We start from the raw sequence: 24,762 nt of genomic DNA on the forward strand, positions 1-24,762 counted from the left end.
ATTTGAAATCTCTGCGTAATTAAAAAAAGATTCTAACATTTCCTATTTTATTATTGTTTCTGTACAGTATAAATCCCCTCATTGTTCCCTGGTGAAAAATAATAACAACGCTTTCGGATACCGAGAAATCCGCCATTGTGTTTTCAAGCGAAGAGCTCGGTATTTTTAGAATACAAAATGCTTAATACAAAAGGGAAGTGATATTCACTTTTTACTTTGGTTTCATTTCGTTGTTAATTATTTTGCAATGTGATCGCAGGTCTTCATTAATTGGAATTCTGCGTAGATGATTGGATGAAGATTTCTTTAGTTGGTCATGTACCTAGGTTATCTATCTATCTATCTATCTATATATATATATATATATATATATATATATATATATATATATATGAAATATATACTGTATATATATGTGTGTGTGTGCATGTGTATTCACATTTATACATTCTATTCGCATATTCATATAAGCCATAAATACTCTTTTATATATATATATATATATATATATATATATATATATATATGGATATATATATATATATATATTATATATATATATATATATATGTATATGTGTGTGTGTGTATATAATGTATGTGTGTGTATTTACATTTATACATGTCTATTCATATACTCATATAAGCCATAAATACTCTTAATATCGAATTCACTCTGTCTGTATGATAATAGCTTCTGGTTGGCCGTGGATTTTAAATCGGATCGAGGAAACTGAGGTTCTAATGACTTACCACTTTGTGGCCCTGTGGCAAGTCACTGGGACATCAGTTTCCTTATTCAGAGTTCGAATCCATTACCAACCAGAAGCTATTATCATATTATATTTAGTATACTTTATATATATATATATATATATATATATATATATATATATATATATAGATATATTCTTATGTATATATATATAGATATATATATATATTCATATATATATATATATATATATATATATATATATATATATATATATATATATATAGAATTTCTTCTTCTTTGTCTTCATGTATATATATGTATATGTATATATATAGATACGTATATATATATATATATATATATATATATATATATATGTGTGTGTGTGTATGTGTGTATATATATAATAGATACGTATATTTATAGATATGTGTATATTTATATGTATATATATGTATGTATATATATAAATATATATATACACTATATATATAGATATTTATATATATACATATATATAGATACGTATATATAGATATGTATATATATATGTATATATATATATATAGATATAGATACGTATATATATAGATATATACATATATAATTTATATATATAGAGAGGTACATATATAATTTATATATAAATATATAGACATGTATATATATAGAGATACGTATATATAGATATGTGTATGTATATATATATATATATATATATATATATATATATATAGATACGTATATATATAGATACGTATATATATATAGAAATGTGCATATTTATATGTATATATATATGTATATGTATATAGATACGTATATATAGATATGTATATATATAGATATGTATATATATATATATATATATATTTGTATAGATATGTATATATATATATATATATATATATATATATATATATATATATAGATAGATAGATAGATAGATAGATAGATAGATAGATAGATAAACAAATTTAGATAGATAGATAGATAGATAAATAGATAGATAGATAAATAGATAAATAGATAAATAGATACTGTATGTACACAAACATTTCCCTTATTGAGTGGGTATACCTTAACTTGGTGAAAGGGTTTGTGTATCGCCATTATTACCAAAGGTGTACTAGTCAAGGTTACCTAAATAAGGGTGCGACCAATCAGACATAAATTATCCATCTTCACCAATCCCCAGTGGCCAGCGTGGTGACGAAAACGGGCCAAACCCCAAACATGAATTGACATGGCTGAAACCTTTGTCCTGCAGTGTACTAAAATCAGCTGAATTTGTTGTTGATGTTGTGTATATAGTATATATAGTATATATCGTATATTCTATATTTTTCCGACCGGTTTTCAATATTTCAGTCTTGTGGCACCGCATCATGAATTTTATCTATAGGAATTTTTATAATTTTCCAATGCAAAATTGTTGAAAGATTAAATCAAGTGAAGTATATGCATATCATTTTTACGAAAGTGTAAATACAAACGTATTTAATGTAATATACATTAGGGAACCAGTAGAAATTGATTTTAATACGTCTTTTAATGGTAGATTATTATTTATAAATGTAAGGTAAAATTCTGCCAGTTTATCCTGCAGAAATAACCGTTACAACGTATCTGTGGAATTGATAAAATTGCAACCATGAAATTAAAGGCGGTCAAGTATGTAGACGCTATTGTGTTCCTGGCATATGTTCTAAACTTCGTTAACAAGATATTTTTCATGATGTCTAATATCGTATCATGTTACTTCCAATCCCATATTCACCCGCATTGCTATAAACGATTGAAAAAGTACTGCATGAATGGAAAAGAGGAAAATATATTAGCCTACGTGGTTTTCGATATCCCGTGCGAAAAAAAAAAAAAATAGGAAAGAAACAAAGTGTGTTAAAAAACAATTGAAGTCAAATTAAAATCTTTGCGCGAGACTTTTTTTTTATTCTCAGTGTACTAGAGTTGTTTTGCCTATACTGAACTCAAAAAAAAAAAAAAAAAAAAACCGCCCAAGTTACTATAGTTTACAACATAGGGCTTGTGAATGCAAGAAAGGAATCTAATGAAATAAGAAATATTCTAATGTACAGACAAACGTTTGCTCGTGAAGTTTCCATAGAGTTTTTGGTTTGCTGGCCACGGCTTGAAGAATGAGGATTGTAAAAATATATGTAATATAGTAAGGTCTTTGCAAAAGTTCCTGTTGTTTGAAATGTTATAATAAAATCAAATGCAGAAAGGATAAAACGAATAGATACCGGTAGACTAAAATACACTCTCAAACAGTTGAAGTCTAGCTCTTTTTCCGTGTAATACTGATTTTCCCTGAGGCTAACGACTTACTCTCTGGATGCTATATCAGTATATCAGCACGCTAGCCTTCGTGATGACTCAACTTTTTTAAACTGTTGCTTGCTTCGTTTATCTTATTTGAAATCATGTAATGGTGTCAAACTGACGAATGGTGCTAATATGTGTTTCCTTTACAAGCGGTAGAATAACTCGTGCTAAAGCAAAAAGTTTCATATGATAAGTGGCATAATTAGAAATTGATATACATTTCTTAAGATACAGTTAGACTGAAAATATCCCGACTTCAAAGAATACTAAAGAAATCAAGGTTTCCTCAAGGAAACTATTAAGCTTTTATTAGAAAATATTTTTTTTTTTCTGTAATTGCAATGCTCATCAAACCCGCATTGCTAATGATATAGAATAATAATAATGGTTAAGAAATAGAAAAATCAATTATTTGTATTAGAACATGTCATATGACATTAAGTTGTCTATAAAAGAGGAGCTAAAATTTTGACCTACTTCACTCCATGTTCAGTTATTTATAATTACTCAATATTAAGAAAATTATTGACCGTGCAATGATTGCCACTAAATTGTTGATAAGATGCCAGAGAACTATTATTATGAGGGTATATAACTATAAGGTAAACAAATATCATGTTGTTCTCAAACAGAACTGCATTATGAGAAGGGCATATATAGTTTACAATGTATAAGTAAAAATTCTATGAAATAGCTTGTAAATCGTGTCCCAGTATTATTCAACACTATTCTGAAGTGCTGTACAGTAAATAGAACAATAATTAACATAATTCATTCCTGTTTTTCTAAATCCGTACTAACTAGTTTTAATTTTTTATCCTGCTATATTAAAAATCTTCTGCTTAACCTGGATGCTTAATTAAAGAGGTGTTGGGCCAAATGGCATATTGCTCTTTTTTAATTTTTCCTGAAGACAGCGAACTGCTTAGGTCTTAATAAGTTTATTTTTGTAAATTAGCTAGGTTATTTTTGACAGATGGACATGAGGTAATGTTACTTCATCAGGTAACTGTAGTTATTGTAGCTCTACCCCTGCGAATTACCGGCAACTTTCTGCAACTACTATAGCATCTAAAGTTTTTGAACACCTGTTGGAAAAGTATTTGAAAGCGTGCTGAAAATGGACCATAAAACATTAGTCTGTAGTTTAGCTTTTGCATGGAAGTGGATGCTTTCCTTACAATTTCCAGTGTCGTACAGATGTCGCTAGTTTCTAGTTATAAGGTTTGCATCTCCTTAACTTTAGTGTTGCGTTTTACTTTTTTAATCATTATGTCATTATTTACACATTTAAACAGATGGGAGCTGGTGAACCATCTCTTAGTTGTGCGAGCGAGCCGTTAGGTGATAACTGAGATGCAAGGTGAATGCAACTAAACTTAATTAAACAATCATCGATTCTTATACAGTGAAATGTGAGCAAGAACGTCACAAGAATATAAATATTTAAAAGCTTGTGCTAGCATAAAAACGCAGGATGGTCTATTAACAGCGCAGGGAAGAGTGATAAGATAAAAAATCAAAACCGTTATAAGGGTATGAAACACTTTAAAGGTTTAAAGGTCGCTCATGAATGGCAGAGGCAAGGGACAGTGACATTGCCCTAGTAATCAGGACAATGCCCTAGAGACTGACCATATATTATATGATCAGCGCCCAAGTCTCCTCTCCATCCAAGCTGGGACTGGGCCGGGCCAGGCAGTGGCTGCTGATGACTCAGCAGTTAGACCTATAGGCTCCCCCCAAATCCCCCAACCTTAGCTCACAAGGATGGTAAAGTTGCAGACACTAATGGCATTAACGAGTCTGAGCGGGACTCGAACCCCCGACTGACAAACACCAGGCAAAGACGTTACCAATCAGGCCACAGTCCTATTATTTTGTTATACTGAACTCATATATTGTAAAGGAAAGTTTCTGACAGGCACTATAGTGACTTCAAAAATGCAATCTCAGTTGTTATACAGGGAAGTGTTCTTGCCCTATTACTCTTTATCTAATGTGCGCAAGATATGGGCTGTAGCCTTAAAAAGAAGCTTATTACTTATCCAGATGATGTTTCTTCCCTTTTACTGTCCTCATCTCTTGAATATGGATCTGTGGTAGTTTTATATTTGATGAGAAATTCTGATATAGTTAGTGGATGGTGAAGTTCAACAATTAAAAAAGTATGTTTATGATTTTTAATAGGACTAGGTCTATTGATTTTTTTTTTCTTTTTTAACCTAATTAAATCATATAAGGATCTAGGGATCAACCCTGATAGGCGGTTTCTTTTATTTTTATTTTTTTTTTTTAGAAACGTCTCAATATTCTTAAAAACCTATATACAAATGTTAATCTATTTTGAGGAAATGTTTTATTAAAGATCTAGATCTGTCAGCGCAGTACTAATAAACGTTAGAGGTATTGGTGAGGGACCAATTTAAAGATTCAGATCTCCGTGCATTTTAATAGAAAAATATGATAAGTAGACAGAGCAATAACGAGGGATTCGGATCACTTAGTGCCGATCTCGTGTCAAATTTAGATCTGTCCATATAACTCTAGTGGAAAAATCAGATGTGAAAGGTACATAACCACACTGTTAGAAAAAAAAAAACCGTCATTTTAATCGGAAATTCTCCGTAAAAATATACTGTTCTCCGTATTTCAGTAACATACACCGTAATTTTACTTTACTTTGATATCGTTTTTTACGGGTTGGTGACCTTAATATCACTCCTTTACGTCAATATATCCGTTTATGAAACGGTAAAAATCCTGGAATAAATGTTGCCAGACATTTACCGTTTTTATAATGCAAATTTTTAACAGCGTAGTTTTTTTTATTTTTTATTTAGTCGGCGTTTACTTCAGCCATAGATCTTGCTATATATTACTATCTAATTATCCTTCATGGGTGGCAGAGAGACAGATCATTGCACTGCCAAAGAATACAAAAAAGCCCGAACATAATACATATATGATCAGCCCCTCTCCACTCAAAGGGGCGAAGGGAGAACTAGTTAATAACTGATGTATCAGTTGGTAAGGTCAACTACATGTGCTCCCAATGCCTCGTCCCTAGTTCACAGTGAAATCTATCAAGCTCTGAGCGCGAGTCTCCGACTTTTCCAATAAGCTAACGCAGCCATGTCATCTTCTGGAACTTATTCTTTTCTTATCCTGATACGCCAGCGTATTTTGCTAACAAGCGCAATGTTTTTGCTGTCTCCAAAGTAGTTTACATTCAAGTATTTACTTGTGATTTTCTCTATGATTACTTTTAGTATAATAACAATAGTGATAATAATAATTAGATTTATCATAATTATTTTCATTATTTATACAAACTTTTTCGTCACGGGGAATACTAGCCTGTTGAAAATTCAAGCACGTTTAGAGCCTACCGTTTTAATTTTACAAATGCTTTATGGTTTCTTAGTCATACACAGTGTTTAGGAATAATTAAAGTCAAATCGTTACCAAAGAAAAAAAAGTGTTATGGATGCAATGGTTATTTAGATTAACCCCTTATTAGTATGAATGGTATTTGTAGTAGTAGATTAGATATTAATAAGTTTTAACAATGAAACATTTTCAGAAGAAAAACAACTAAACAAGTTCTCGCAGTCATCTGAATACAAGACTTTCTTCGTGTTTCTCTCTCTCCATTGATAGCGACTCTGATATCCCCTACTGATGTAGGACGTGTTCTAAATGTGTCTCACGTCACCCCATATGGATGGACGCTAAGTGACTGCTGCAGATTGCGATGCCTTCCCATTCGACCGGTATAGTAGGGGGAAATTAAACGAAGGGACCAATCTCCTGGTGGCAGCTCTTGTTTTGTTGGAGCACAGCTAAGCAGTCATCGTGTAAGATGACATTTCTTTGACTGTTGTTACATGAGGTTTAGAAAACGAGGGTCATGATGCTGGTTGTGAATTGTTTCCATTTCTAATAACTTCAATTGTTGTAGCATCCTTTTAAGGGTATTCAAGGAGAAAAAAAAAGAATGATTATTTTTTTTCTTTTTTTTTTTGCGTGTCGCTCCAGCCACTGAGGTTGCTGTAGTAGATAGATCAGTAATATTTTATTTAAATTCTCTTTCAGTAATTCAGTTAGCTATGAAGTGAATAATTGCTTAAAGAAAATTAACCTAAGATCTTTGCTCGGCGAGAGTAAAATTAATTTGAATTATTCCGGTTTACTTCTTTCTAGCTAAAAGATAATTAATGGTTATTCTTCCGAAGAAGAGAAAACTCTAATATATATGTATATATGTGTATATGTATATATGCATATATATGTGTATATGTATATATATATATATATATATATATATATATATATATATATGTATATATATATGTATATATGTGTATATATATATATATATATATATATATATATATATATATCGAAGAAGAGAAAACTGTCATACACACACACACACACACATATATATATATATATATATATATATATATATATATATATATATGTGTGTGTGTGTGTGTGTGTGTGTGTGCGTGTGTGTATATGACAGTTTTCTCTTCTTCGATATATGTATATATACATATATATACATATACATATATATATATATATATATATATATACAGTATATATATATATATATATATATATATATATATACTGTATATATATATATATCGAAGAAGAGAAAACTGTCATATACACAAACGCACACACACACACATATATATATACATATATATATGTAATATTTAGAATAGTAATATTACATGTTTAAAACAAATGACGTAATATGTCATGTTGGTTGGAAGAGCTGGCCGTGAGATTTGCTATGGTCAACTCAAATTGTGTACAGGATGTAAGATGCTAAGTTGTCATTCTTTCTTAGTGTCAACACATTGTCTCTTCGTGTGAAAGTTTGTGACGTCACCGGATGCAGGTGTCTTCCGATTCCGTCACTTATCCAAATTAAAGCAAGTGTACGATTTTTGGGATATCCGTAATTTGTTCAGTTCATATCAAAACTTCACCAGAATTGGTCATGTGGACCAACACAGCTTCCTCCAGTGATGGAGATGTTTAACTCAGTTGTTATTCACAATAAAACTTAAAAACTACTAAAATGTGTTCAGTAAACCATTCAAATACATTTGAAAACAACTCATACTCAAATGTGTGCTTAAGACAGTAGCACACCAATAAATGGTGGCAGCGATTAAACTCAAAGACAGCGGTTAAACTCTAAGAATTAGAGAAATATCTTCAAGACTTCAAAATAAATAGCTGTAAAACCAGAGATATATCTTCAAGACTTCAACATAAAAGCTGTGAAACCAGAGAATGATCTTCAAGACTTCAAAATAAAACTATCTACAAGAATCTACAATTTTGACTAAGTCCAACGAAAATGCTAACACCAACATATGTTAGTATACAAATAGAATCTTCAATCAACATCCTAGGAAACCCAAGGACTGGCATTCAACTATTGCAAAACATATCCAGGAAGACCTACATTCTACAAGAAACTAGAACGAGACATCGCTAACAAAACATCAAGAGAGAGAGAGAGAGAGACGACTCGACTTCATATATAAGCTAAGTACAGAGATTTTGTATTCATTTCAGTTTGTGCAGTGAAGTGTAGTTATCACAAGTCGTTAGTCAATTATTGCTGGGGTGAGTGAATTCCTAAACTTTGTTATAAGAAACTCCGAATTCTCATTTAGAATTTTTCTTTCTTTGTGCTAATTCCTTTTTCTTTCATAAACTCTTGGGGGGAAATGTATTGGGATTAGTAACATTGTTGGGGGAATTTTATTATACATATGCGTTTACGCAGTGGGCGTCTGTACTCATATAGATATTTTGATAGGATTGAAAGGGGTCAAAGAGATAGAAAAAAAAAGAATACAGCAGTCATGGCTCCTCCTGTCAGCCCTACCCCTGGACCTAGTGGTGTAGGCCAGGCTAATCCTCCTCCAATTGTGACGCTTGTAAATGCCAGGTCAGCAATCCTTCCTTTTCAAGGCCGTGTCAACGGGTTCTTGCCACAAAATGTGGAGTCATGGATTTCATCCGTTGATGCCCATTTAAATGCCAAACAAATCGTAGATCCTTTTGTACAATTACAAGAAGCTAAAAGTTTTATAGATTTTTCTAAGGGGGATGCGAGTGCGTATTTAAGAGGTGTTTCATTTCAGGAAGCAGTTACTTGGGATGATTTCAAAGTTAGGTTACGCGCGATCTATGGGGGTGAGGAAGCTTTGGATGTAGTGTTAACGTTACGAAATACACTTAATCAAGCCACTATGAATCGGCTTAATGTTGTTGAGAGAGCAGCTCTCATAGCTGATAGGCTTAACGAATATCAGGACATTTTAGGTAATTCCACTTGGGTTACTAACGATAATATCTCCGTGAAAGATTTTTTACGATTAATGTATTTAACTTGCATGACACTTATGTTGCCTGAAGCTTTAGTGCGGTGCTTTGATAAGAAGTTAATGCCTGCAAGTACGGAATTGGATGTCTATAAACAGATAAAGAAGCACATGTCCAAGTGTCCAGATCTCGATCCCGTGTTAACTCAAGTTTTTGCTAAGAATGAAACAAAACCACAAACAGTGAACGTAATTAATAATCCAGTAGCGGGAGTGACGTGTTACAACTGCAAACGTCAAGGTCACATAAGCGCAGACTGTAGAACGAAATTTTGTTCAGTTCACAACACAGGATCACATTCTTATAGTCAATGTTACGCGCGTAAGACACAACAATATCCTAGAAATACACAGTCAATTCCACAGTCAGTTCCATATGGAAATAAAAAGAAAAATCCTCATTTTAACAATAAGAAGAAACAACAAAATGTCAATGCAGTTCAGAGTCCGAAACAAACAAACACTTCTTCAAATATCGCTGAGCCTGGGCCGTCAAACCAGACCTCGCAAAGTCAGCCTAATTTTCAGAATGTGCAGAGCAAAGCAAATACCACATAGTTAACTCTAGAGGGGAAGAGAGTGATGTTGGGTCAAGGTCATTTATGTCAACATCAATAGTATTGAATAATCAATTTAATGTTTTATCAGATAATTGTGAGACAATAGATTTTCCTATGAAACACACGGCCGAATTAAGTAAAACAGTGCATGTTCCCGTAGATTTGCAACGAATTCATACAATAATAAGCCAAAATGAGTTACGGCCAACCTTATATGCTGTAAATTTAGAACACAAATCCTTTACGTTATTTTTTGACTCTGGTAGTCCACGTAATATTATGGATTTGAAGACGCATCATTTGTTGTTTTCGAACTTTCCGATTGAAAAATCAGGAATCAGACTTTCAGGTATAGGAAATAATGAATTAAACGTCATAGGCATAACTCATATTCAGTTCAGAGTCGGTAATCGCACGTTTGCCGATACATTTGTTGTTGTGAAAAACATTAATATGTATCCAGCTGTAATTATAGGATACCCATCTATGGGAAATCAAAACATTATCTTAGCTCCTGCAAAGCACGGCGTGTATATCAAAGGGAAATTCTATAAGTCTTCTAATACTTTAAAGTCAGTTTTGGATAAAAAGGAGACGACAAATGTAACCGTAACGTACGTTGAAGAACCAATAACTTGTCTCACTAATAAAGAAATAATGTACGCGACCCAGCAGAATTCTCGTTCACCCGTAATATCATCTTGCACGCAATCTATCGAACCAAACATACCTTCGAATTTAATAGTGCAAATAAAGAAAACACTACCGGGATCTGAAATATTAATCCTTTCCGATACTTTGAAAACCAACGGATTGTCTGTCACACAAGCTATTTATACAGTAGGCTCACATCAGCAATGTAATATCGAAGTCTGTAATCATTTAAATAACACTTTAGTAATTCACAAAAATCAACATATCTTGGATGTAGAAGTTTATAAACATCGTATTCTTACCGTTGCTGAAATCAATCACTCTCAATCAGTTGCGGATGAATCCCTTTTACGATCTATTAAAAATAAAATCAGTAAGGACATTCAAGACGAAGAAATTCAGCAGAAAATTTTTGAACTTTTAAATAAATATACAGATGTCTTTTCCACTACGGATGGATCCTTAGGAAAAACAGATGTGATCGAGCATCAAATAAGGTTAAAAGACAAACAGAAAATTATATATGTACCCTCGTACAGACTCCCTATGAAATTCCAGAATGAAATAAATGATGAAGTAGGTAAAATGTTAGAGGAAGGAGTCATTAGAAAATCAAATAGCCCTTATAATTTTCCTTTAATAGTTGTACCGAAAAAAGATCGAACATGGCGTATCTGCGTCGACTTTCGTCGTCTAAACGAGGAAACGATCCCTGATCGATTCCCAGTGCCATGTACTGACGATATTTTGTCTTTGTTAGGTCAGAATAAATATTTTACCAGTTTGGACTTACTTAAAGGCTTTCACCAGATATCATTAGAAGAAGATAGTATCCCATACACAGCCTTCAGCACAGCCAGGGGACATTATGAATTTTTACGGATGCCTTTTGGTTTACGTTGTGCTCCTATAACATTTACAAGAATGATTAACATAGTGTTTGGAGACTTGTTAGGGGATATATTGCATGCCTATATGGATGATCTTGTAATCTTTTCCAACACCTTAGAGGAACATCTACGTAAGTTAGAACTAGTACTACAGAGATTAAGACAACATAACTTAAGGGTAAAGATTAGTAAGTGTGAATTTTTCAAAACAGAATTGATATATTTGGGTTTCATGGTGTCAAGCCAAGGTCTTAAAGTAGTCCATGATAAGGTGTCGGCTATACGTAATTTTCCCATACCTACTAATGTCAAGGGAATACAGCAATTTCTGGGTTGTAGTGGATATTACAGGCGTTTTATACGCAACTATTCAATAATAGCCGCTCCTTTAACTGATCTTACGAAGAAGGGCGTAGATTTCATATGGTCTGAGCAACATCAACAGGCGTTTAATACTTTGAAAGATGAACTGTGTAGTTCTCCTATCTTAAAATTTCCTGACTTCGGTAAGGAATTCTTCATTGCAACAGACGCCTCAGACTTAGGAGTAGGAGGGGTTTTGCTTCAGCAATATGATAAACAGTTTTTCCCGATAGCTTTCTATTCTCGAAAATTGAGAACTTCCGAAAGTAAGTATGCAGTAATAGACAAGGAAGGACTAGCTATTGTTAATTCGCTAGTGCATTTTAAGTTCATAATTTACGGTTATCCCGTTAAGGTTCTTACTGACCATAAACCACTAACAGAGTTCTTTAAAGGCTTCAATCACAGCCCTAAACGAACTCGGTGGCATTTAATCATTCAAGATTTTGGCGCAAGAATCGGGTATTTACCTGGGAAAGCAAATATCATTGCGGATGCATTATCACGCAACCCCGTGTCATCTTGTACGGAGTCTTTAGCTGAATTAATAGATATATCAACATCCATGCCTATTGTAAAAACAATATCTGAACAAGAAGATTTAGGCTGGAGTGCTGAATTGTTACAGACTGAGCAAAGAAAAGATCAGAAAATAGAAACAATTATAAATGCTTTGAAAGGCAATCATAAAGAAAAAGAATATATAAAGTATAAGCAGCAGAATTATGTAATCAAAGATAATATTCTGTGTAGGACTGTGACAAGGAAAACCCGCAATACACCACATGTAACTAACGACCAGGTAGTAGTACCAAACTCACTTGTTTCCACTGTCCTGAATTGGTTGCATTCAAATCCATTACATGGACACCCTGGGTTCTCATTAATGTCACAGAAAGCCAAATCATTGTTTTATTGGCATACAATGCTTACAGATATAAAAAGACACATAGCTAATTGTCGCACATGTCAGGAAAACAAAGGGCATACGAAAACACCTGTTAGCTTAGGAGCTTATCCTGTTCCCAATCAACCCTTTGAAAGAATACATTTAGATTTGTTAACAGGATTTTACGAGTCAGACAGAGGAAATAAGCACCTCTTAGTGATTATAGATGCTTTAACTCGATATACAGAACTAATAGCGCTTAAAACTAAAACTGCGATTGAATGCGCTAGGAAGTTTTACGAGTGTTACATTTGTAAACATGGAATTCCACACATGATAATCTCAGACTCGGGTGGTGAATTTAATAATCACTTTCTTATCTCATTGTGTGAATTCCTCAACATAAAGAAGGTTAATACCATGATATATCACCCAGAGTCGAATGGGCTAGTGGAAAGAGCAAATAGGAAGATATTAAATATATTAAGGGTAACACTAGGGGGATCAGACCCCAACTGGGATATTGCAATACCGGCGGCACTGAGTACTCTGAATCATTCATATCATATATCAATTAAAATGTCACCGCATGAAGCATTGTATGGTACCCCAGTTAGAACACCTTTCCATGTATTAACGCCTCCAACTAATCTATCAAATCCTTTAAAAGAATGTATAAATGCAAGTATAAGTCGATATGATATCCTTCGAAAGAATTTAGAAGAATCACAAATCATAATGAAAAGGAATCATGATAAAATAGCGAAACCAACTAAAACATATACCGTGGGTGATAACATCTATATTCAAATCAATGTCAGAAAAGGGCTCAACTATAAACTAACACCTAAGTTTGAAGGCCCATTTAACATTTTGGAAATATTAACGGCCAATAGGTTTAGAATTCAAAACGTAGCCCAACCCACGGATGAGAGAATAGTACCATTGTCTCACATAAGAAATTAAAAAGAAGTGAGGAAAAATTTTAATTTTTGTAACTAAAAAGTTTTCTTTTTAATACAGGAGTAATTACATATATTTTTTCTCGTTACAGGTTTCCAAGATGAATTTTTTGTTGTTGGGAGTGATATTGTTCGCTCAGACATTTTTTTCGTATGGGATGAGTTCTAAGACTAAGAATATATATTTTAAATATGGAAATATAGTTGAAAGACAAGAAGACATTTTTATTACATCAACCAACGTAATTGTCGAAGTGCATATGCAAGCAATTTTTCTTCAAGAGAATGATGTCACTAGCTTAAGAACCGCCATTTCAAGGTTTTCTGCATCATTGGATGAGTTGCATAGGAGACATTTTCATTTGACTACTAAGAGTTTGCTTGGATCAACATTAAAAGTTGCAGAGATGCTATCTGATGACTTGAAAAATAAGACTGGAGAGACAGGATCTTTGGCTTATGACCTTTTGATGTGGACTGTAGGACACGAACAAAAAGAAAGACGGAATCCGTTCATTTATGCTGCATTAAGCATCTTTGGGTCTGTTGCAAGTTTAGGTTTAGGACTTTCCAATCGTCTTAAAATTAGTAATCAAAATAAGAAAATTGAGTTCTTGACTCATAAAGATGAATTGATTATGTCAGAACTAAGGGATCAGTTAGCTTCAATCAATAAAATTATGGATTTGTTAAATGAACATTCAGATAATATCGTTCAAATTATGGAAGTACAGGATTTGTTAGCAACATTAACGTATTATGATTCAAAGATAGATCACATACATAACAGAATTGCACATTTCATTGAGAAATCCAAGGATTATGTAGAAGCTATCACGTTAGCAACTAAAGGTGTATTGTCGCCCCATTTGTTGCCTATACGTTACTTAAAATTAGTTCTGGAGAACACTAGGGATAAACTAGGCTATGTTCCTTTGTTAGACGAACATAGGTTAGAATTTTATTACAGCCTAATTACAGTAAACGTAGATAATAACAAGATTAGGATTACAATTCCCTTTGATTCTTCTGATGCCTGGCAATCTTACAGGATATCACCATTTCCGACTTTCATGACGAATCACTCAAATCCAGTAATATCCAGTTTGACAGGACACGTATTGATTTCCCCAGACAAGGAAACATATACGGTCATTAAAGACTTAAATCAATTAACTCACTGTTCAGACGCAATGGATAGAAAAATATGTACAGCTGACTCATTTGAATTCCGTAAAAACTTGATGGATTCATGCGAGTTAGGTATAGTGCTAGACGGTGCTCTCTCCCATACAAGTGAAAATTGTCTGGATAAGCTTTATCCCTTTGACAATAAAGAATTCAATTGCAGACTAAATAATGGCTCGTGGATACGATACGACAAGGACGGCTTCAATGTATCATGCCCTGACGGATCCACATCCTACAACCACATCTTCGTCGCAGCAGATGGCTGTATCGGGACTTCCCCGAATTCCATGGTGACTGGCCTACGGACAATCATCAGAGAACGTGCTTACTTCGCGAACTTCACGTGGACCTCTACAACGCCCGCACTTCCTCTCCCCTATAAAGGAAGTGTGGCGAAACGCTTAATGAAACTTACCGAAAAGGACCACCTGTCGCCGACTTACAAAGAGATTCTTCACCCTATATTACTAGCAGGTTTATTTGGAACGGCGTTAATTTTTATCGCCGTGAACATCCTTGTTTGGCGTAGGTTACGGCACAGCAAGCAGCTACAAAGGAACGAGTTGAATAGCCCTGACAATACCCCTTACTTGATCCAGTTCAAAGCTGTATGAGTGGCCACCTCATTCGCTAAGGGAGTAATTTGTCAGGATGATGTTTGTATGAAAAGCTGATTAGTACGCTAGTAATATGTAATTAAAGAAATTCTCTACATTTGCATTGTTAAAAATACATTTAAAATAACATTTAAAAAAATAAATAAAATAAAAAAGGATATAAATCATTTTTTTCTCTCGGCATCTAATAAAAATATATAAGCCGGAATGTTAAAAAAGAAAAGAGAAAAAAAAAAGAAAAAAATATATAAGATATATAACAGAATCTATGGGCATCTAATAAAATGTATCAGCCCTATATATAAATATATATATATATATATATGTACGAAACCGTGGTACGTGTACGTACCTGGAATTTGTATTTGTGCACTAAAAATTGAGTATCTTGTTTCTGACAAAGGTAACAATTATTCTTTATCAAGTTACCGAATCATTTGTAAGTCAGAATTTGTTTTGTTTTTTGGTACCATGTAATCATTTGCTAGCAATGTACCATATATATGATCTTGGTTTTATCATGCATTTTTCTTTTTGCTTTGGTAATATCTTTTTTGTATGCATTATTGTTATTAGTTTTGATGTGCCTATTTGGACATTCGTCCTCAGTTGGATATAGCTAGTTTTGGACAATGAATGATACGTATGTCCAGTCACACCTAATAACCATGTTTCGGCTTGTTGTTAAATTTTTGTAAAAAAAATTGAGATAGCTGGCCGAGCTTATGTAATATTTAGAATAGTAATATTACATGTTTAAAACAAATGACGTAATATGTCATGTTGGTTGGAAGAGCTGGCCGTGAGATTTGCTATGGTCAACTCAAATTGTGTACAGGATGTAAGATGCTAAGTTGTCATTCTTTCTTAGTGTCAACACATTGTCTCTTCGTGTGAAAGTTTGTGACGTCACCGGATGCAGGTGTCTTCCGATTCCGTCACTTATCCAAATTAAAGCAAGTGTACGATTTTTGGGATATCAGTAATTTGTTCAGTTCATATCAAAACTTCACCAGAATTGGTCATGTGGACCAACACAGCTTCCTCCAGTGATGGAGATGTTTAACTCAGTTGTTATTCACAATAAAACTTAAAAACTACTAAAATGTGTTCAGTAAACCATTCAAATACATTTGAAAACAACTCATACTCAAATGTGTGCTTAAGACAGTAGCACACCAATATATATAATATATATATATATATAATATATGTATATATGTATATATATGTATATGTATATGTATATGTATACATATATATATATATATATATATATATATATATATATATATATATTGTATATATATATATATATATATATATATATATATATATATATATATATATATATATATATATAACCAACAACAACAAATGCAGCCGTATCTAGTCCACTGCAGGACAAAGGTCTTGGACTTATCAATTCCTGTTAGGGTTTTGGCCAGTTTTCAACACCAAGTTGCCCAGTGCAGATTGATGGTGGGAGATTTGTGCTTTTTATAATTTATAGTTTTCAAATTTATCAGTTGGTATTGGGTGATATTCAGTTCTTTGTCATTCGTATACTGATCGATTTTATATAACGTAAAAATTGAATTTATCACTTTTTTTTTTTTAATGCTTTATATTTCAACCAATCTGTTTTGCTAGCGATTGCAAGCTCTCTAGCTACACCGGGATCCTCCATCCATCCCAAGCAACTAATTTTTCCCGTAAAGTTTACTACTCGAGTCCTAAGCATTGTACGATCTGACAGCAACACGGCTTCTAATTTTAACGAAGCAAGTGCTTGCAAGCGCTTCTGAATGATATATATCCTCCCTAGTTCGTTCCTGCTGGATGCATGTCCACGCATTCCCTCCCCAAAGGTGTATTGGTACGTATTCTGACACGTTGCTTCTCTCTTTTGTTGGGAAAAGGTGTCGATGAATGATGTAGTTCCATACAAGGCTCTGAATGTTCTGCTAAAGAGGCTGAAACGATTTTCCTCTGATATAATATGCTTCTTAGGTAGCCAATAATCATTCTATGTTTTTCCACGATATGAATAAGTAAAGGAGTGGTTTTTGCTAATATTTGTTTCTTAGGTAGTCAAGACTGACACAGATTTTGATGAAGTTAGTTACAATCGAGTTGTAAAAACAACGGGACAAAGATTTTAATTTGTGGAAGCTATTATAATTACATTATTTTACTGATTCCTACACCAGTACAATAGTATGGTTATATCTTGCACGTATGGAATTGCAATAAAAATATAATAATGCACTGTGTGGTTCTTGACGTATACATCCTTCTATTTTGACCATAGACAGGACAACTCAAATTCATTTCATAACCTGTAACTGAAGATAAAGATATCTACTTCCAAACCCATTAGACTTTCCTTCCCCACGAATAAGTTTGTAAGATAAGTTTAATTTTTCTTTGTTTTTTCATTACTTTTTTACTTACTCTTTAGCTCTCATAATTTTGTCATGAGAAATATAACCTGTTTCAATGAAACCGTAGAAATTGAAAAATACCAGCTTCAAAGCCTAAACCAGATTTGAGATTTCTTTAGTTTACGCCAGTATTTAGTTTTAATATCATGTTTCTTAGTCAAAGTCAAAGTCAGAGAGAGAGAGAGAGAGAGAGAGAGAGAGAGAGAGAGAGAGAGAGAGAGAGAAACATTTTAAGCTAGTAAAATAAACCATAAAAAGTCAAGTTCCATGGCGAGAACAGGTAACTTCATTTGTATTTGATTTATACTCCTTAGAAAATTGATATGTCCCTTATGTAGTAAAAATCTGATGACTGGGACTATGATTCGTTGGCTTATTCTATATTATATATTTATGTAATATACTGGTCAGAATAATGAGTCTAACAAATTATGTCAGGTCTTGTCTTTTTTTCTTTAAAGAATATAGATTTTAGTATGTATATATACCTCTCAAAAGAATATATTTCTTCGGACAGTGGTAACTAAAACTCACGCCCTACTAATGATTTCTATTACGAAATATTTATATATTTTCTAGTTTTAAATCTTGGTTTCCTCCTTTCAAAACAAGTATGAAAAGTAATTTCATGTCAGCGAGTCATGCTAAGCTATAACCGACAGAAGGGAAAAAAAAAGCTCTTGTGAGCCACAAATGCTGCCTAATTTTATGAGAGTTTGGGGAAATTCGAAAATTGTTTTTCTGCCACGTTAAAAAGGCTTCAGGTTTCTAATCATATTTGCGGAGGCTCCTCGGTGTAATGGGATACGATTAGAGGGTTTCAGATATGAAGGCACGGGGAGAGAGAGAGAGAGAGAGAGAGAGAGAGAGAGAGAGAGAGAGAGAGAGAGAGAGAGAGAGAGAGAGAGAGAGAGAGGGTGGTTATAAACGATTTTATTTTTTGCCTTTATGCTGGCATATTCATTTTCGTACCCGCCAAGAGTCTTAGCAATTTTTTTTTTCTGCTTGCAAGTCCAAACACAGTTGCCAAGATAGGATCCTCTGTCCATCCCAATGTCTGTAAGTTAGATCCACTTTTCGAATGTATTTAGGACCCGTCAGGATAAGTAATGCTCCGTCTACATTTACTGAAGCAATTGCTTACACTATTTTTTAGCATCCTCAAAATATAGATATATTTTCTTTGCTTGAAAGTCCACTAATCCCCTGAATGGACATGGCCTTTTATAGACAATGATTTGGCGTAGCGATGAGAATGTCATCACGACGGTGAACATAATTTTATTTCTATTTTTGACAAACCCTAGAGTTGGGTGTATATTCCCAAACGTTTACCATCAACAACACTTTCTCTTACCAAACAGTTCGAGAAAAGGTAGACGTCAGATACACTGTATACAAAATTACAAGATAATATGATAATTATCTGTCATTAATTGTCAATCTGTCCACGAAGATCCCATTTCCAAATACGTTAGCCTATACTACCCCAGATATGAAAGGAAGATGAATTAAAATATTTGTCGGTTTGGATATTCTGCATTTCCTCTTTTGCAGTTATCTTGGCTCTTGTTTTATTCCCTTAAGTGTTTGCGCCTTTTTCAAGAAGGTAATCGTTAGTAACAGAGGAGGAAGTTTCGTAGGATTTAGGATATTCCAGTGGAAGCTAATAACCAAAATGTGATGCTACTGTAGGTATTTGGGCTGTTTCGCTGTAGAGAGAGAGAGAGAGAGAGAGAGAGAGAGAGAGAGAGAGAGAGAGAGAGAGAGAGAGAGAGAGAGTATATTTATAGATACATGGTACTATCTACTATTAGCGATTTTTGCCATTCCTTTTACTCGAATTCTCGGTTTCTTCCCACAGATTCCAGGAAATATACCGAAACTCTTATCGTGATGATTTTTTTCTAGTTGCCAGCTAAGATGGAGGATGTTCTCTCTCTCTCTCTCTCTCTCTCTCTCTCTCTCTCTCTCTCTCTCTCTCTCTCTCTCTCTCATTTGTGTCTCTTATAACGGTGTTTGGGGATTTATTGGTTATGAAAGAAATCTTTAGAATTTTGCCCCATATAGAAGCAGAGAAACAGAGACACTGATGAATTCCGTGATGTTGGGACAAACTGTCAAACAAAGAGAGTGAACCACCGGTGTTCAAATTAATCTATGCTTTCGCATGTACAATTTTTCCAAAAGATTACAAAACTATGGTGGCGAGTATTGCCATTTGTCATTTTTATATATTTATCGTGAAAATAATTTTTCACTACCCATGTATCTTACCTTTCGTCTTTTATTTTTTTTTTATTTTTTTTTTATTTTATATATTTTTTTTTTTTGCTTACGAATATAAGAGTAATGTTTGCTATGGTGCAATTTCCCATCATCCCTGTTCCTGGAAAACTTCCTTGTAGCTTTGCCACAAAACTTACTCCCTGTGCTGTTTCGTAAGCATTGCAGAACCGAAAACAACACCGTATATTAATTTACGACATCAAACACTTACAAGTGTTTGTTAGTAATCTTTTTCCTAGGAGTATGGTATTTCTGCTAGCATTTCCGCCCAACCCTTTTATATCATCATCATCATTATTATTATTATTATTATTATTATTATTATTATTATTATTATTATTATTATTATTATTATTATCATCATCATATAAGCTACCGGTACAACCATAGTTGGAAAAGCAGAATGGGAAGAATAGCCCAGTGAGGAAAGGAAATAAGGAAAGAGATCAACTACAAGAAAAGTAATGAAGAATTGAAATAAAGCATTTTACGAACAGTAATAACATTGAAATAGATCTTTCATTCATGAACTATGAAAAGAGACTTATATGTTAGCCCGTTCAACTTAAAATTCGCCGCAAGTCTGAACATAAGAAGTTTCACCGATTTAACTACCTGATTAGGAAAATCAGTTCATAACATGGTCACAGCTGAAATAAAACTTATGGAATACTGTATCCAGTAGTATTGACAACACTTTTCAGATTATGCCCCACTGCTTCTCCTTTTACTGGGAGGATGTATTAATGATGGATGATGTCTGTATTATACAGTATACCTATTGGTTTATGTTTTCCGCTTTTTCTTTTGTCAGCTATTTTGGGAGAAACAATAATAAGACGCCAATGTTTGTATCCCTAAAGCCAATGAATCTTTCTGAAAGGATGATTTTATGAAGAAATATATTTCACTTGCAGGATTTAGATAGTTTTAAGAATATCATTTATTTATGAAAGTATTTATTTTCAATATAATTCTGTTACTTGTTTCACTACAATAAATTTAAGATTGTCAGTAATAAACTGTTTTTTTTATAGAATATCCAATCTTCTAAATTTCATTCGTACTAAACTTTTAACTTTGACGGATGATTTGGAATGATAAACTACCATTATTATTTGAGTTGCATGTTTTTTATTTTCTGATTCTCGTGAATGCATTTTAAAAGAGCCAAGTTTCTGTGAACAATTAGAGATTCATAAATGCCATATTGATGAAATTCAGAAGCATAATTTTGATGATTTACTTAATACTAGTAGTCAAAGTTTTGAGATTATTTTTGCATGTTGGTTGTGGGAGGGAAGGTAAATAAAACCTTTCTGAATTCATGAGATAGTGCTATCAGAAAAAAAAAAAAAAAAACACCTTTTTAGATATTGCTTAACATTTTTACCTATTTAATGGAGTTTTCTCTTTTTTTTCTCTCTCTTTCAGATGGACACATCCATGATAAGCTCTTTCTTTACAAGCATATTAAGGTAATTGTCTTCACGCTTTTGTACTGCCTGTTGCCATATCCTTTATAGTTTTCAATGATAGCATAGTACAATATTTCAGTAGCTTTTCAAAGTAAGGCAACGACCCATTACTTTGAATTTGAATCCTCGGTGTCAAAAGTACACAATTTTTTTCATCTTTTAACCCCTTGTCACCAGACTGCAACAATATACCAGAATTACTGGACAAATTAAAGCTGATAATTATTGCGCTTTTGTGACATAACATTAACAAACTAGATTAGTTATAATTTTGCACTAATATAGAAAAAATACTGTTTGGTCTTAATTTCGGGGGATAAATGTCAGAAAGTGTGCTCGGCATATAATTTTAGGCATTCATGTTACAGCGGCGCATATGAAAAGTACAGTGTTATCCTTTACTGAAAAGGTTCGGTTAGTTTCTTGCTAGGCGCTGATGAGTTGAATTATAATTAAACCTAGACACACACATTATATATATACATACATATATATATATATATATATATATATATATATATATATATATATATATATATATATATATATGTATATGTATATGTATACATACACACACGTGTGTGTCGTTTTATTGAAAAGAAAAAAAAAAGTAATATTCATACGTTATGTGAAGAATCATGAATCAAAACCCTTGATATTACATAAGATGTATTAATACGAGCTAGTGTTTTATAGATATCTGACTTTTACATGTATCAGCCAAAGTGGATTCTATATGTTTTACTATGGTGTCAGTTAGGCCCTGAACGTATATTCTACATCCAACAGGGATTAAGGCTCGCTGTGGAAAAAAAAAAAATATTCCGAGCATTTCCGGTCCGTATTTTTAAGGATTTTGGTAAAAATCGTATTCAATATAGTTATCATTTATCATTGTATCAGTGAATTTGGTTAATGTGACCCGCAGATTTCACATATTTCATTCAAAAAGGGGAATTTTTTACATTTAAGTGATGTATTTCAAACCTTTCAAATGTTTCATATTTTACATTTGCACACGGAGTGATATAAAATCTGCCATTTAATGTAGCGTAAGGTGTGATAGCTGAACGCATTATCAAAGCCAGGTGTGGGTTGGTAGAATTCCGTCGTTCAGTTGGTTCTTTATGCATATTGCATAATGTTTTCATAATTCTAATCTTCTTTTGCATTCAGATCTTCCAAGACTGTACCATCCTAGACTGTAGTACAGTTGGCTTCATTAATTCCGGTAGACTTCACGTGAAGGTAAGGAGATGTCTTAACAGCTGTGCATTGTAGCAGGTAACATTGTGTTAACAAAAAAAAAAAAAACTATTGGTAACATTGTAAAACAAAGTCGTTAGCTTGTAAACACGTGATCAAAAGCAGTATTATTAATTTTTCGAAGTACTGTCAAGCAAATAACAATATTTTTATGTACATCACTTCATAGAATTAATAAAAAATGATTTTGATCACGTATTTGCAAGCTCGGCGACTTTGTGTTACGGGCAGGGTTACCAATAGTTTCTCCTATGCTGAACACAGCGTTACCCACAACAATTTACGGCTGCCAGACACCTCCTTACCTTCCCATAAAGTGTACAGAAATTAATGAAGCCAACTGTATTAGGTATACAGTTAAAAAAAAGTCTTTTCTTTTACATCATGATGCCCAATACTATACCGCATTCTAGAAGTATTATTCCAAATGTAACCAGATTGTGGAATGATATTCCTAATCAGGTAGTTGAATCGTCGCAACTTGAGAGCTTCAGACTTGCAGCGAATGTTTTTATGTTGAATAGGCTGACATAAATCTCTCTTTATATTGAGATATTTTATATTCTTTATTCATTACTTGACATATAGTTTATTTATTTCCTTATTCCTTTTCCTTGCTGGACTATTTTCCCTTGTTTGAGCCCTTGTGCTTGTAACATCCTGCTTTTGTAAAGTGTTGTCGCTTGGGTAGTAATAATAATTCATTTAGTTATCTAGAATTTCAAGGATTTCCATGAACATTTGAAAATCTAGGAGTTAGGACTTATTTTATGACAGATGGATTTTGTTACAAAAAAAAAAAAAAAAAAAAAATATCAAGATTTTCCATACTTTTATGTATTCCTGATAAAGTTTTATTCCTAGATTTTCCAATTTTATGTTTTATAGCGCTTTTGTCAAGAATTGCTAGGAACAGGAAAACCATGTGAAACTATGATCAAAAGAAAACAAGATGGTTATGCACAACAAATCAAGCCGAATTTGATTACTCTGCGTGAAATTCAATTGTTGTTTTTCCGGCATGTTCAAAAGGCTTCAGGTTTGAAATTATATTGCCAAGGCACCCACGGCATGAAACACGATTAGCTGGTTTTGAATTGCAGATAGAAAGATAGATACAGAGATAGTGAGAGGGAGAGAATAACCATAGAAGTAGTGCTTTTATATTGCCATGTTGACATTTTCCCAAACGCTCGGCATCATGCCGAGCCTATTCTGCTTGAAAGTGCCTGAGCAATTGCCGATGGGAACTCGTCCAAGGCATCTTTTAATGCCACTTATATTCTCCATAAAGTTTACTTCTATGGTCGAAGGCATTGTATGGTTCGACTACTACCATCATCTGAATTTAGAGAAGCAGTTACTTACTAGCATCTCTGAATGATATATATTCCAGCAGTTATTTTCATGTGCGGGCATGTCCTTGCATTCCCTCCGTGAAGGATGCAGGGATTTTATAGACAACGACATCTGGCACGATGCTTCTCCATTTGTTAAGGGAGGGCGTCGATGAAGGATGCAGTCTGGCACATTGCCCTGATTTTCGCAGTATCGATGGACACAATTCTTCTTTTTGTTGATATAATTTTTTTAGAATAATGATATGAAAATATATTATTGTGTTTTTAAATAATTTTCAACGATTATAGTTTTAACGGAATT

The 24,762-nt window shown here is 33.2% G+C and overlaps 1 long non-coding RNA gene across 1 annotated transcript in view; it reads left to right on the plus strand.

The window, feature by feature from the left end:
* LOC137629063 (uncharacterized) overlaps positions 1–21,839 on the plus strand; it is a 182,602-nt gene extending 160,763 nt beyond the window's left edge. The window contains exon 4 of the long non-coding RNA XR_011041436.1: positions 21,791–21,839. This is a non-coding gene — a long non-coding RNA (uncharacterized lncRNA). The remainder of the gene's footprint in view (positions 1–21,790) is intronic.
* Positions 21,840–24,762: the final 2,923 nt, after the last annotated feature.

Source organism: Palaemon carinicauda, chromosome 37 (genome assembly GCF_036898095.1).
Source record: "Palaemon carinicauda isolate YSFRI2023 chromosome 37, ASM3689809v2, whole genome shotgun sequence".
NCBI classification, from domain to species: Eukaryota; Metazoa; Arthropoda; class Malacostraca; order Decapoda; family Palaemonidae; genus Palaemon; species Palaemon carinicauda.